This window comes from Dermochelys coriacea, chromosome 1 (assembly GCF_009764565.3).
Source record: "Dermochelys coriacea isolate rDerCor1 chromosome 1, rDerCor1.pri.v4, whole genome shotgun sequence".
Classification (NCBI taxonomy): Eukaryota; Metazoa; Chordata; order Testudines; family Dermochelyidae; genus Dermochelys; species Dermochelys coriacea.
The window spans coordinates 19,887,664-19,903,184 of NC_050068.2; the positions used below are offsets into that span (position 1 = coordinate 19,887,664).

At 41.8% G+C, this 15,521-nt stretch overlaps 1 protein-coding gene across 1 annotated transcript in view; it reads right to left on the reverse strand.

The window, feature by feature from the left end:
• The window catches only part of DLG2 (discs large MAGUK scaffold protein 2), a 1,500,569-nt gene that overhangs the window by 509,426 nt on the left and 975,622 nt on the right, over positions 1-15,521 (reverse strand).

Consider the following 15,521-nt stretch of genomic DNA (forward strand, 5'->3'; position numbering starts at 1 on the left):
ATGACAGACATTTGGGGAGGAAGACCAAATCAGCTGGGAGAAAGAATTTAATCAGAAAAATGTGAATGACAACTGGGACTGGTTTCAGAACACATTAATAGATGCCCCAAAAGCCACAACTTCATCAGGAAGAAGGCCATATTGGTTAAAAAACCAACCTGGTATGGAGGGGAAGTGAAAGCAGATATACAAAAATATAACAAATGAAAGAATAGGGAAGTTGACAGTATATTAATCAGAAGTTAGTAATTGTAGAAAATTGATATGGGAAGTAAAGTAAGGTAAGGGAGAGAGAGGCGAAATAAGAAGTTCTTTTAAGTATATTACAAACAAAAAGAATCCTAAATGGTACTTGTCCATTATTAGATAGAAATGGTAGAATTGTCAATAATGCAGAAAAAGCAGAAGTGTTCAATACATTTTTCTGTTCTGTATTTGTGGTAAAAACATGATATAGTCATACCATAGGACAGCACACTTTCCCTTCCACTAGTTTCTTAGAAGAATGGTAAACAGGAACTATTAAAGTAAGACATTTCTAGATCAGCAGGTCCAGATAAATTGCATCCAAGAGTTTTAAAAGAGCTGACTGAGGAATGCACTGGACCATTAATGCTGATTTTCAGTAAGTCCTGGTACACCGAAAAGTTCCAGAAGACTGGAAGAGAGCTAATCTTCTGTCAATATTTTATTAGTGTAAATGCAATGATCCAAGTAATTATAGGCCTGTCAATCTGACATCGATCATGGGCAAGATAAGTGAGTGGCTGACACAGAACTCAATTAATAAAGAATTAGGGAAGGGCAATAAAATTAATGCCCATAAGTATGGGTGATGGAAAATGGATCATGTCAAACTTACTTATCTTTTTTTGAGAGTGAGAGAGCTAAGAAGTTTGGTTGATAAAGTTAATATTATTGCTGCAATAAACTTAGACTTCTGTAAGACATGTGACTTGACATCACCTGACAATTTGATTAAGAAACTAGAAAGCCATAAAATTAACATGGCACATATTTAATGGCTGAAAAGTTGGCTAACTGAGAGGTCTCAACATATAATTGTAAACAAAGAATCATCATTAAACATGTATTTTAAGTGGGGTCCTGCAGGGATTGATACTTGGCCAAATGATATTTTAAATTTTTATTATTGACCTGGAAGAAAAACTTTGCAGGTGATACAAAAACTGTAAGCACAGTAAATAAGCGAGTACAGGTCACTAATACAGAGCAATTTGTATCACTTGAATAAGCTAGGCACAAGCAACCAATGTTTATTTTAATATGACAGTGTATACATGTAGAAACAAAGAATACAGGCCATACTTACAGGATGGGGGACTCTATTCTGGGAAGCAGTGACTCTGAAAAAGATTTGGGCATCATGGATAATCAGTTGACTATGAGCTCCTAAGGCAACACTGTGGCCAAAAGGGCTAATGCGATCCTGGGAGGCATAAACAAGGGAATCTCAAGAGGAGAAGTTTCAGAGTAGCAGCCGTGTTAGTCTGTATTCGCAAAAAGAAAAGGAGTACTTGTGGCACCTTAGAGACTAACAAATTTATTAGAGCATAAGCTTTCGTGAGCTACAGCTCACTTCATCGGATGCATTCCGATGCATCCGATGAAGTGAGCTGTAGCTCACGAAAGCTTATGATCTAATAAATTTGTTAGTCTCTAAGGTGCCACAAGTACTCCTTTTCTTTTTTCAAGAGGAGAAGTTATTTAATCTCTGTATTTGACACTAGTGCCACCATTATTGGAATACTGTATCCAGTTCTGGTGTCCACAATTCAAGAAGGATGTTGATAAATTGGAGATGGTTCAGAGAAGAGCTATGAGAATGAATAAATAATTAGACAACATCTCTTAAGTGATAGGCTTAGGGTTGGCAACATTCTGAATGCAGAAAACTGAACACCTTTGCCCCGGCCCCTGCACCACCCCTTCTCTGAGGCCCTGCCCATATGCTACCATTCTCTGAGGCCCCACCCCCTGCTCACTCCATCCCCACTCCTTCAGTTGCTCATTCTCGCCCGCCCTCTTGCTCATTTTCACCGGGCTGGGCAGAGGATTGGGGTGTGGGACAGGGTGAGGCCTCTGGATGGAAGTGCGGACTCTGGTCTGGGGGCAGAAATGAGGGGTTTGGAGTGTGGGCTTTGGGCTGGGGCAGGGAGTTGGGGGGGGTGAGGGTTCCACCTGAGGGTTCTGGGGGGGGCTGGGGATGAGGGCTCCGGGCTGGGACTGAGGGGTTTGGAGTGTGGGGTCTGGGAGGGAGTTTGGGTGTGGGAGGGGGCTCAGGGCTGGGGCAGAGGGTTGGGATGGAGGAGGGAGTTCAGGGTGCAGGCTCTGGGCAGCACATACCTCAGATGGCTCCTGGAAGTAGCCAGCATTTCCTTCCAGGTCCTAGGCGGAGGTGCAACCAGGTTGCTCTGCATGCTGTCCCCATCTGCAGATACCACCCCCACAGCTCCCACTGGCCATAGTTCCCAGCCACTGGGAGCTTCGGAACCAGTGCTTGGGGCGGATGCAGTACATGGAGCCCCCATGGCTGCACCTCTGCCTAGGAGCCGGAGGGAAATGCCAGCCACTTCTGGGAGCCACACAGAGCCAGGTATTCTGCCTTAGCCCTGCTGACCAGACTTTTAACAGCCCAGTCAGCAGCGCTGACCAGAGCTGTCAGGATCCCTTTTCAACCAAGCATTCTGGTTGAAAACTGGATGCCTGGCAACCCTAGATAGGCTCAAGGAGCTCAATCTATTTAGCTTAACAAATAGAAGGTTAAGTGGTGACTTGATTACAGTCTATAAATACCTACATGGTTTGAGGATGCACAGGTTCTGAACCTGGGCCCATGGGCCACTGCCACATCCATGCCACCACCCGATGGCTCTATTAGTGACACGAGAATCAGAAGCCCTGAGGCCTTACAGTCCACTGAAGAAACCACCCCACAGGGACCTGATTGGAAGAGCTCTGGAGTCCTCGATTGTGCCAGACTATTTAAGCCAGAAAGAGACAAAGGAAGTTGTCTGTGTAACAAGGTGGATCCTGGCTGCTACAGACCCTACTCTCCACTACCTGACTCTTGGCCTAGTCCTGGGTTCATGACTCTGACCTTGTCCTCTTTCTAGCTTCTACCCTTGGCCTTGTTCCAGTCCCTGAATCCTGTTGCCATGATTTCTGCCTGCCCTGGCTCCGATCCTAGACTGTGGCTCTTTGGCTCCCAACTCAGCGCTGACCTTTGGCTCCTGTTTAGGGTGACCAGATGTCCCGATTTTACAGGGACAGTCCTGATATTTGGGGCTTTTTCTTATGGAGGGTCCTATTACCCCATCCCGATTTTTCACACTTGCTGTCTGGTCACCTTACTCCTGTTTCCTGTCTGACCATGGCTCCAACTTCTAGCTCGGACTCCTAGTCTCAAACTTGCACATTGCCCTCTGGCTCCTGAACACCATCCTGACCACCAGGCCAGACTACCATGTCCTAGTAGCTGGTATCATTCTTGCACAGACCCTCATTTAATAGTGGGCTTTCCAATCTATCAGAGAAAGGTATAACACGATCAAACAGATGGAAACTGAAGCTAGACAAATTCAGACTAGAAATAAGATGTACATTTTTAATAGTGACAGTAATTAACTATTGGAACAACTTTCCAAAGGTCATGGTGGATTCTCCATCTCTGACAATTTTTAAATCAGGATTGATTTTTTTTAAACGATATGCTCTAGGAGTTATGTTGGGGAAGTTCTAAGGCCTATGTTATACAGAAGGTCAGACTATATGATCACAGTGGTCCATTCTAGCCTTGGAATCTATAATATAGACCCTTTTTAAAAAACAAAAACTGTGGAGCGAGGAGAAGCCAAGCCTTGGGACAGCTGGCTGCTACTAGGAGTAACAGTATGGCCTCCTAAAGGTGGTTGTTACTCCACGTGCAGTGCCAATGAAATCAAAGAGGAGAGTGGCCATGGACAGGGACTCAGGAGAATTGTATTCTATTTCCTACCCTATCTCTGACCCGCTGGGTGACCTTGGGCAAAACACTTTGCCTCTCTGTGCCCCGATTTCCTTATCTATAAAATAGGGATAATGATACTTACCTATTTTGGAGATTTACAAATGAAAAGTACTATGTACTATTATCATTAGGGCCCTACCAAATTCATAGTCCATTTTGGTAAATTTCACGGTCATAAGATGTTAAAAATCATAAAATTGCAGATTTAAATATCTGAAACCGTGAAATTTAAGGTGTTGTAACTGTGGGGATCCTGACCCAAAAAGGGGACGTTAGGGGAGTTGCAAGGCTATTGTAGGGGGTTCACAGTATTGCCACCCTTACTTCTGCACTGCTACTGGCAGCTAGAGAGTGGTGACTGCTGGCTGTGAGGCAAGCTCTGAAGGGAGCAGCGCAGAAGTGAAGGTGGCATGGTATGGTATTGTCACCCTTACTTCTACGCCAGCACCAGAGGTGGGTCTGACCAGCCCTGGGAGTGGCCAATGCAGAGGAAAAGGAAGTCCTGTCCCTCCACAGCCTGGCCAAGACTAGCAGCTGGAGCCTGGCACATGGTAGGAGCCTCTGGCCAGGGTGCCCCAAACCCTGCTCCTCCCCAATGCTCAGAAGTTAAAGGGGCCTTGGACTAGCTGTGTGTGTGTGTGTCAGAAGCAACCACAGTGCCCAACCATACGGCTGGCCCTGCATCTCCCCAAAAAATGATGCCCCCCCCATATCATGCCACCCTCACTTCTGTGCTGCTGCTGATGGCGGCACTGCCTTCAGAACTGGGTGCCCGCCCATCCAGCAGCCACTGCTCTCTGGCCACCCAGCTCTGAAGGCACCACAGAAGTAAGAGGGCTATATTGCAACCCCCCTACAATAGCCAGATTGCACAGGGGAGACTATATTTCACGATCCGTGACACTTTTCATGGCTGTGAATTTGGTAGGGTCCTAATTATCATCAAAATCAATGGGATTATTTGCAGTGTAAAATACTATTCAACAAGGGGGCAAAGATGACAGAACCTGGCCTTCATGTGTCAATTTTAGCTATTTTATCTTCCTCTTTAATTTTACCCAAACCAGTGGCAATGTACACACTACTACAACTACCACTCAACTAAGTTCACAAAAAGGTTAACAGGAGCTCTTGTTTATTGCTTTGGTGAAGGATTGTATTTTGTGCTGCATGTGATCACCAGCAGCGTCATTTGAAAATGGACTAGGCTCAATACAGGGTTCATACAGGGGAGTCAGAATTCACTATTTGTATGTGTCACATCACACCACATAAGGTGACCTTTGAGCCAGGCCAGAAACTTGCCAGCTATGATACTTCCTAGTGTCTAGTAATATAACATGCATGCATAGCATGCAATTGGTCTAAATTTAGTTATATAACCCCCAGCACACCAATGAAATTGTGTGAACCAAAGTAAGAGGGCATTGGTCCACAGAGCTCATTATACCATCTCAAGCAGCAAATCATTTGCCTTCAGTATTACAGGTCTGGACAGTTGTTCCTGTAAAAATACTGTACCAAAAACCATACTGGATCAAATCTCTCTCACTGTTATGAAGAGAAATAACTTTCTTCTCTTTTTTCCCCCCACCCAGAGCCTGAAAAAAGGAGGCTGAGAGAGTGTGCTAAGGGCCAGAAAGATGATCTATTGATTGTATCAAATGGCACCGTAGAAGAGCAGAAAATAACTGCTACATCCTGGCAGTGGATTGCGCTTTTTTTTTTTTTAATTGTGATATATCAGCACATTGTGATGCACAACAACTACATTTGCAGAGCATCATCATGATATAGTGAGGGGATTATTTTTTCTCCCTCTGTGATGCCATTCACTGCTGAAGTAGCTCTCCCTCTCTTCAAGGTGGAGTACCACTAATTTATGTACTGAAATCAATTGCGAGTTAATAACAGAAATGGAAGCCAATCTTTCTATGATGCAAAAAGTTATTTTGCCTTGAAAGACAAATACAATATTTCAAAGATACTTTTAGAAAGGTAAGCCTAGAAAAAGGCCATCCTTGCTTAGAATGAGAGTCATCTATTGTATTAGTAAATTAATGGTTTTTCTTTCCTTAGTATTATATTATATTATATTATATTATATTATATTATATTATATTATATTATATTATATTATATTGGGGAGCCAAGTGAATTCTGCACACACAGCTTCTAAGAATAATGCTCCTCAATAAGTCTCTTAATTTTTGTAAGGTTCTTTCTCACCCTACTAAAAAGAAGTTCCGAAAGATGCATGTTCAATAGTCAGGATCCCAGGTATCAAAAGAAATGCATTCCTTTGTTATTTCTCCTTATCAAAGCACTCCCTGGCAGAAATGCTGCAGTAGCTTTTTTAGAACTGGTAAATTCATTTGGGAACATACAATGCCTAGTTATAAAGACTGGTGCTTTCACCTCCATTTAGTACTGGCTGGTACTGTTTGATTTAAAATGTTATTGGGCAGGCAACTCCATGTTTGCTGAGAGATGCCTCTGGATTCTTTCTGTTTATCAGCTTCTTATATAGACTTAAAAGAGCAGAACTGAGCAGAGTCTGATGCTCATATATTACTTTCTGAAAATCTGGACAAGTATCAGGGGGTTCTGGGAACACCACCATGTCCACATTAAACTCTGATACCAGGGCTTTGATCTGAGGAACTAATCTGAATGGGTGGACCTTTAGACCAATACGGACTTTCACTGGGGCTAAACATGGGGGCAGAAGTCTGCTGCCATGGATCAACTTGCAGGTTTAGGTCTAAAACTCCAAGACAATCCCCAATTAAACAGGTGTTTTAATTATTTTGAAGATTAAAATGATCTGCTATGCATTTAAAACATTCCTTTTGAAAACTGGATTCTCTGTGTCAGTCTAAGCATTCACGTGCCTATCAGCCAGAGAATGCCAATAAATCAAGTGTTCTATTCTGAAAAATTACATCCCAAGTAAAGGCAATTTTCATGTGAAAAAAAAAAAACAGAGTGGAGGAATTACTCACTAAAGCTATCTGGTTTATACTGGAGGGTGACTGAATCAGGAAGTAAGGAAGAGAGAATGAGAGTGATAGTATCTGAAAAATAAATGTCAATTTAAAATTGAATAAAACAGAAAAATGTGGAAAATTCCAGTGCAAGACTTCAAGCAGCCCATAGCCATCTGTAAATTATATGAAACAATTTTTGTGTAATAGATAACTCAAGGTTTCAGAATTATAGAGATAAACTTCAAGTAGAGATAAACTTGAATAATATTTTCACTGTACTAAGCACAGACAGGTTTTCCTTTGATATTACAAACAAAAACATTATTTTTCTCCATTTTCTTTACTGGTGAATATTGATTATGACCAATGCGTGGAGAATTTTCATGCTACTTTTGAGTTTTACTCTTATGTTACCTTCACAGTGTTGTCTGGGGTATTGATAGACTATGTAATTACACATTTCTTTGTACAAACCCCTCTGCGAGACTTCAGTGCAGCAAGAGATTTACGCTAAGTGAGTTATTGCACAAGTACTTCTGTATTTTGCGCCTCTCAGAATGAGATGGCCCAGTATGCTTAGTGACTCAATTCTGGTGAGTTAACAGTGGCCCTACTAGCAGAGATAATGAAGGACATCGTTTTTTAGCGGCAGAGTCTTCTTTGCCACTTTTACAGATCTAGACTAACAGGGCTACCCCTCTAATAATTTTTTAGGTATCAGAAGTAGCAGTTGTTAGAGCAGAGGAATGGAAATCATGATTTCCAGGTTCTACTCCCAGTTCTGCTCCTGACTTTCTGAGACACCATGGCTGGGTCAGAACCTCTACACACCTCCTTAAACTCCGCCTATAAAATGGGTATAATACTTAAGATATCACTAAGAGTCATTGTGAGGCTAAGCATATTAATGGTTGCAAATAACTTTGAGGTCCCTGGATTACAAGTGTTGCAGACATGCAAAATACTTATTCCTACATAACCTTCTGCATATGAGACTGAAACAATCATGATCTTTAATTTAAAATTATTTATCAGATTCCTCCAAACAAACAAGTTTCTTCCTGTTTGTAGCAGCCTTGAAAACCTCAAAAGGATTAATAAAATACTAAAATACCTTAGAACTTTTATACGGTATAAACCTGATATACTATTTTAATATAGAGAAATGTTTACAGTGATTTTAAAATCTCAGCACTAGTCTACCAGTTTTCCACATAAAAATAAACTCCTTTCTATACCCAACCCTCTAATCTATTACAGTGCAGCTCATCCTCAGCATAAATATCCCCACTATTTCAGTCAGACTAGCTGACTAAATTTCACCAGAAAAAATACAGATGCCGCTATATAAATTTATGCAAGTTATTAAAAGTATTGAGGATATTTGTCATAAAAATAGGTGAAAAAGCAGTAATTCACAGCATTAAAAAGATCTGTTGCTCTAGAGAGCTCTAAAACCTCAAATGTGAACTAAAATATAGGTTTTTCTAACATGACATACTAACTTGTCTGTATGTGGGAGGGGACACTCATGTCTCTAGGCTGCGACTGAGATAAACAACTCCTTTGAGGGGCACTATGTGACATGCCGCTGGATAGCAGTGATCAATCCAAGGAGCTACACCATTCTCACTTGGCACAGCTGTTGTCCATGCAGAGTCGTTAAGGCATTTATATTTAAACATAAGCCTTTAAAGTAACAATATAAAAACAATATATTTTTTCAGGTTCTCTTTTCCCCAGTCCTCGAGTGGCTATAAAACCTTAACTGTTAAAATGTTTTTCCTAGCAGTCCCTTGGCACTTGCCTTTTTCTCCTTGCCCAACAATGCTGAGTTTTTGTTTTTTAGACTGACAGAGGGCCCTGGAGTCCTCTAACCACCCAATTTGGAAAAGAATGCAACCACTTTTCAGCTGTAAAGATGCTAAAATAGTGGTCAAGTCTTCCTTGTAAGTAGATACTAGACGCAAAGCCATTAGCTAGGATTTGCCATGCATTGCATGAACTTCGCCCATCTGGAAGGACTTGTACTGAAGCCATCTATATTATGCCCATTCTGAGAGGGAATACATTCATGTGGTTGGTCAGAAGTCCTGGGCTCTGCTCCAGCTTTGCAGTAGGACTTTGGGCAAGTTGTCTAATCTCTTCCTCACCTCATTCCCAATTCATTAATTTCTAATAATAATAGCACTAACAATCTATTTCATATGTCAAGAGGGATTTGAGGCTTACTCCAAGCCAGTATTTAGCCTCCCAGGCCAGCAATCCAAAATGAGACAAGAATGTGGAACAATTCAGTTTCAAACTCCAGATGTTGCATGTGGAGCAAGAAAGCAAATAGACCAATGGCCACAGCCCCCTTTCTTCTCTGCAGGAGCTCCAACTCTCATGCCCCAAGCTATTCCCCCTTTCAAACACTTGTATTCCAAAGTGATATGTGCTATAGAAATATCCAGAGTTAGCGAGACAGACTCCCAGAAAAAAGATGCCTCTCCAAAAAGCATCTGATGAAGTGAGCTGTAGCTCACGAAAGCTTATGCTCAAATAAGTTTGTTTGTCTCTAAGGTGCCACAAGTACTCCTTTTCTTTTTGCAGTTATTTCAATGTGACAACTGCTATCTCACAGGATAAGAATGAAGAGCAAGATTTTCAAGTGACTAGTTACTGTGGGTGCCCAACTTGGGACTGGACTTGAATGGATGTTCAGCACTTTTTTCCAGTCAGGCTTTTTCAAGGTGTCTCAAGTTTGGCAACTAAAAACTGAGGCATCCAAAATCACTAGTCAAGCCTGAAAATTTTGGCCAGACTATCTTAGTGTCATGGTAGCAGAACTGGCAGGAAGCCCTGAATAGCAGGTTCCTTCAGCTTCTTATCCCACCAGTACCCTTCCTCTGTGAGGTGCAGTTGTTACTGGGAAGGCAGTTGACCTGCATAGCACCTAAGACTGTGGCAAGGACTAGTAGTATCACAGGCTGATTGCACTTGCACAAATAAGACTTGATTAGCATTTTATTTTCTTTAGCTGACAATTCAGTTCCACCCACAGATAATGCTCATTCTTGTGTAGGCAAGCTGTGCAGGGCCATTCTCTTTCTTCTTTAAAACACCCTTAGGTCACTACCCTGCCACAAGCCAGCATGAAAACTAGTGGGATGTTACAGGCATTGTTTTCACTTATCTTTATCCCGTTATAACGTAGTAGCAAACATTTACATCGTGTGTACCCCTGTAACTAAATAACTCATCCAATGAGAAAGAAGCCTGGTGGAATGTAAACAAAGAACTTTAATAGCAAAGTGCTAATTTCAAAGTAAGTGATCATTGTGTGTGATGATGGGAGGTCAAAGACTCCAAATGCATTCCTCACTCCATCATCAAAGGAAAGGGCATGTGGGCAGTGACACTGTCAGTTTGTTTTCTGTGAGAAGAAGTGAGAAGTGTGGATTCAAGGAAGGATCCTGAATCTCTACACTATTTGCAGTCTTACAGGGAAGTGTATGAAATGCAAAGCGGAGATCCCCAGAGACAACCTGTGGACCCTGAAAAGACTTTGGAAAAATTGGCAGTTTATTACATCACTGCCACCATTTGGCATTACAAAATGTGACTCATCTGTGCATTTATTGTATCTGCTTTAACCTCTCCATAACTCTCATTTCCTTTTCTTAACTAAAAACCTTTAGTTAGTTTACTCTAGAATTAGTTACCAGCCTTGTCTTTGGTGTAAGATATAGAGTACCAATTGATCTGGAGCAAGTGAAAGGTCTCTTGGGACTGGGAGCAACCTGATGCTTTTGTATAAGTTTCCTTTTACCACAAAGTCCAGTTTGTCTGGGTGGCAAGATAGACTGGAGCACCTAAGGAGACTGTCTGTGACTTTATGGTAAGACTGGCATAGTGATCCAGGAATTCAAATTTGTTACTGGCTTGGTGAAATCTAATTATAGAAAATACCACCATCTTGGGATGTCTGCTGTGTTTTCTGACAGTCTGACCTGAGGTAGGCACTCTCAGTTGTGAGCCACTCCACACAGCATGACAAACTAGACACCTGAATTCTGGGGAGCTCTGGAAATCCAGCCCTGTCCAGGTTCCTCCAGCAATAACGCCCACATCCCCTCGGAGCCGGAAAATAAGAACCAAAACCACTTTCTGCTGAAACATGAATGCTGACCTCTGGAAGTGCTACTGAAATGCAACATCTTTTACAGTCTCTCTTATAATTAAGTGAGGCAGATTTTCAACCTCTCTGTGGAGGAAGTCAAGATGCAGATACTAAATAGAACATGTAAGAATGATCTGGCAGAGGTCTCTCTCTAATGGATTTTTTCCATCAAAATATTTTCTTGATTGAAAATACAGTTTATGCAAATTTTTTCCACTGGAAAACTGAATTTCCCAACAATTTTGATTTTCCATTTAAGTGGGGCCAACCCAAATCAAAATATTATCGTTCATTGAACTACATCAAAATGTTTCATTTCAGCAAGACTCAACATTGAACTGCATCCACCTGAACTGCTGTAGTGCCTCATGGGAGTTATAGTTCAGGTGCATCATGAGCCCATTCTTCTCTGTGGGCTGGGTTCCCTGACTGGACCACATCTCCCAAAATGCACCAGTCTTCTATTTAGTTGAGCCATTGTGGGATATCATGGGAGATTAAGAGAACTTCCAGGCAGCACCACAGCACTCAGAGACACATTTCAATGTTGTATCAAGTAAAAACTGAAATATTTCAATATTTCCAAATCTTTTTCCAAATTTTAAGCTCCACAAAAAAATTAGCTATTTTGACTTCTCATACTGATTTGGGATGAAAACAAAATGTCAAAATATTGGAATATCCTACAGGATGGAAATACCAATTTTTTTAAAATCAACTCTACTAGTAACTAAGTGAATTTCTTTTTAGCAAACTCATAAGAATAGACCAACTAAACCAGAAAAAAAATGAAGACATTCTCAATCCAAACCCTGAACTGGCCATGAACTATTTTAAAGGTTTATCTAATAACTCCCTGACTTTCTCCAACCCTCTTCACGGTCACTTTCTGATATTTGCTGATATGCTAAGCAAAATCCATCATAATTTCCTCAGCAGGTCTGGCATTCATTGCCTTATCAGTGACCAGTCGTGGGGGGGGGGGGAAATCTTATTGTTCAGAAACCTGGGACAAATAGAAGTGCTATCTAGGCTAATAAAAGTGTCAGGTTTTCTGCCAGCTAGTTGAGGGTAGGTTGAGTGATGTTAGGCACTATCTTATAGATTTGCCAGGTAGAAGGGGAGGGCAGCTGAAGAGGATGTGGAACAAATAATTCAGCTGCTTGAGGGATAGCAGTGAGGTAGGGGCCAAGCAGAACAGTAGAAATGAGTTTCTCCTTAGAGAGCAGGGTGTGTAAAGAGGAGGACCTAAGCAGAGAAAAGTGAGCTATGAGTTAGAGGGGAAGGGGTTAGTCCTAGCTTATATCAGCCACAGAAGTAATGCCTTGCAAGAAGAGAATGGGGCCAGGGAGAAGTGCACGACTGTCTCATTGTAATGTGTTGCCTACTAGTGGGATGGACTGGGCTGATGGTGACTAGAAAAGGGAGAGGTTGGGTCTAGGTTAGGAAAGCATAAATTAACAGAGATCCCTTTCTCCATGCTGCTGACTCTCATGATTATATCATTAGTTTCACAATATCTAGTGTTATTCTTACAGTTTCAACTCCTGTAGTCACATGATTACATGAGAAACTTGACTTTCAAACTTAGTTCCCTAGCCTCACTGGTTGCACAGAAATGCTGGAAAACATGACCCCTAAACGCTCAAAAACCAGAAGCCAAGTTCAAAAAAATCATTAGATTTAACAAAAAATAATGCATTTGGGGTTTTGACTTGTGATTTTCGAATGCTCAATCCTGCCCTCTTTGCCCAATAACTGGGAGACTCCAACTTGAATTGGCAGAGAGAATTCCTCACAAGTAGCGGGAAGAGCTCCAAGTTTATCAGCCACATACAAACAGAAGAGATGGTGCCTCCAAGCGTGGGTGCAATATCCCATTGGGAATTCCTGCAATTTGAACTTTCACAGTAGTGTACAGTGGCTAGTCTGGTCTTTGTCTCTGCACTAAGGCCACCCATCCTGCCCTTTATCTTTGGCTTATTTTAGCCCCCTGCTTAGTCGCATCTGATGCATTTTTCAGCCCTGAAATAATGGAGGCCTAACGCCACTGCACTAATGCAAGTCATTCTATATAGCATTTCCTTTTTACAGTGTATTTTTATTACTGAAGATAGAGGAAAGTAATGGCTTATTTTGAGGAATACCATCTAAGTGTGCTTTTGGGCACTGAAGTTTATTGCAACCTGCCAAGCGCTATACTATTGCTGGATCTGTATTTTATGTCCATAAATTAGTATAGAAAAATCAAATGATCTCTAAGGTGGTTGAAGCATTTAAATGTGTAACTTTTTGGCCAAACACATTTGTTTGATACCTATTAATGTAATTTTGCTATATCAGTTTGCACTAGAAGAATAATATATATTTAGGCTGTGGGACAGATTCAAGGTGCAGCTGAGGAAGGAGTATTGCACAAAGGTACAAAGGAGAACGTATTTCTGTGGCTGGCTCCACACTCGGAGTTCCTGTGCTTCCTGCCCTAGCCCAGGTCTCTAAAGGAGGGGAATCTGCCAGAGTCTGACGCCTAGATATACAAGACTCCCCAGCAGCGCGTGGGAGGACACTGCTGTTCCCAACTCTTATACTACTATTCTGACTGCGCCCCACTCTTCAATTCGGTGGTTTCCACAGCATAACTATCCTAGCAATTTTAATCACAAGTCTTATAATATTTGGTATTTGTACCTGGCTTGCAAGATCCAGGCCTGAAATATCCATCTCTACCTCTCAGAAAGTGAGAACAGTAACCAAATTGCCTTTTCTGTAACCACTGTCTCTGTATACTTTTGCCTTTCACACAAAATAATGTTTTCATTATGTGAATCTCGCATGGAAGAGAATAGGGTAGAGGCCATGGCAGACATTTGGAGCTGGCGAATGGGGTTTTGGAGTGGGGGGATGTTCACCAGACAGGACAGCTGAAGGAAGGGGAAAGAAAAATAGGTAAGTGAGCAAATGCCTTCTCCAGAGTAACCCAAAAGACGATCAGTAGTCTGGGCTTTAGCATGAGATGTAGGCCAACTGCACCACTGAAATAACCATCATTTTGGAAAGGTACACATGGAGGGCGGAAGCAAATGGACAGCATGGGGCAATGGAGGGAGAGAGGCTGGAATGTTAGGTCACAACCACCTACAATGGCTGTAGCCATGGACACCTGGGAGAGAAGTTAGCATGGCAGTACAGCACAATAAATCAAACCTTAAATTTCAAGGTCCTCGGCACCTGTCTGGGTTGCTGCCTGGGAATTGGGGTTGTTTGTTGCAGGGCAGGAACTGGGTTCTCCTTGTGCTCACCTTCAGATGAGTTGTGCTGATTATTCTTTGCTAATGGAGGGGAACAGTGGCTGCAGCTCCACAAGTTTTCTGGGTTGGGTGGTCACGTCATTATGCAAAATCCTGTCCAGCTCCTCAAAAAATGGACAGGTTACATATCCCCTACTGGATTTTTTCCTCATTTTATTGTAGAAGCCCTCCTCCTTGTTTGATCTTTATCCAGAACTGTTTGGTGTCCCGGTTGTGGCAATGTCCACAAAAAGGTCTTCATTCTGATGGCTGGCCGCAAGAACTTTCTGCACCAATGCTTCTTTCCAGATGGCAAAGAGATCCAGAGTTTCGGTACAGCTCGAGCCAGCTGCACGTTGTAGGCCTTCTGGAGTATTATCACAGCTGCTGTGATATATTTGAATATAGGCGCAAATGGACAAAATCTGGCTGTGCATCAGCTTTTAAATGTAGGAGGGCATACCAGTAATCAGATAGGTCAGTAGTAGTTGCCTGGAAAGCTGTGTGGAATGCCATTGGAAGACTGCCAAAGTAGTTTGAGGTAACATTGCATATATGCATACAATAGACCTGCCTAACTAGATTTGCAACAAAATTAGTTCACTTTGAAAGAGAACTCCACAGTTTGTGATAAATGCAGAGTCAGTGCAATACAATGAACTGTGTCATGTGTACACAAAAATGTTTTCAGACCAAATTAACTTGACTTAGTCCCCATGTAGACAAGCCCTTACTAGCTATTTAAGAATAGTTAGGTTTCAGAGTAGCAGCTGTGTTAGTCTGTATCCGCAAAAAGAAAAGGAGTACTTGTGGCACCTTATTGTCATATTTTGATCAATCAGGCCTTGCTTTCCATTATTTTACATAGAAAATAGCCTGTTTATACTAGTTTAAAGATAATTAAAAGAGATCTGTGGTCTACTTCTGCAGTCTAAAAAAAAAAAGTTATGTAATCAGCAACCAAACACGTCACTGAGGTTAGAAGACCTGATCCAAAGTGACTCCTAAATTTAGACTTTTTCCAGTGCTATGTTTAAATCGCACAGCTA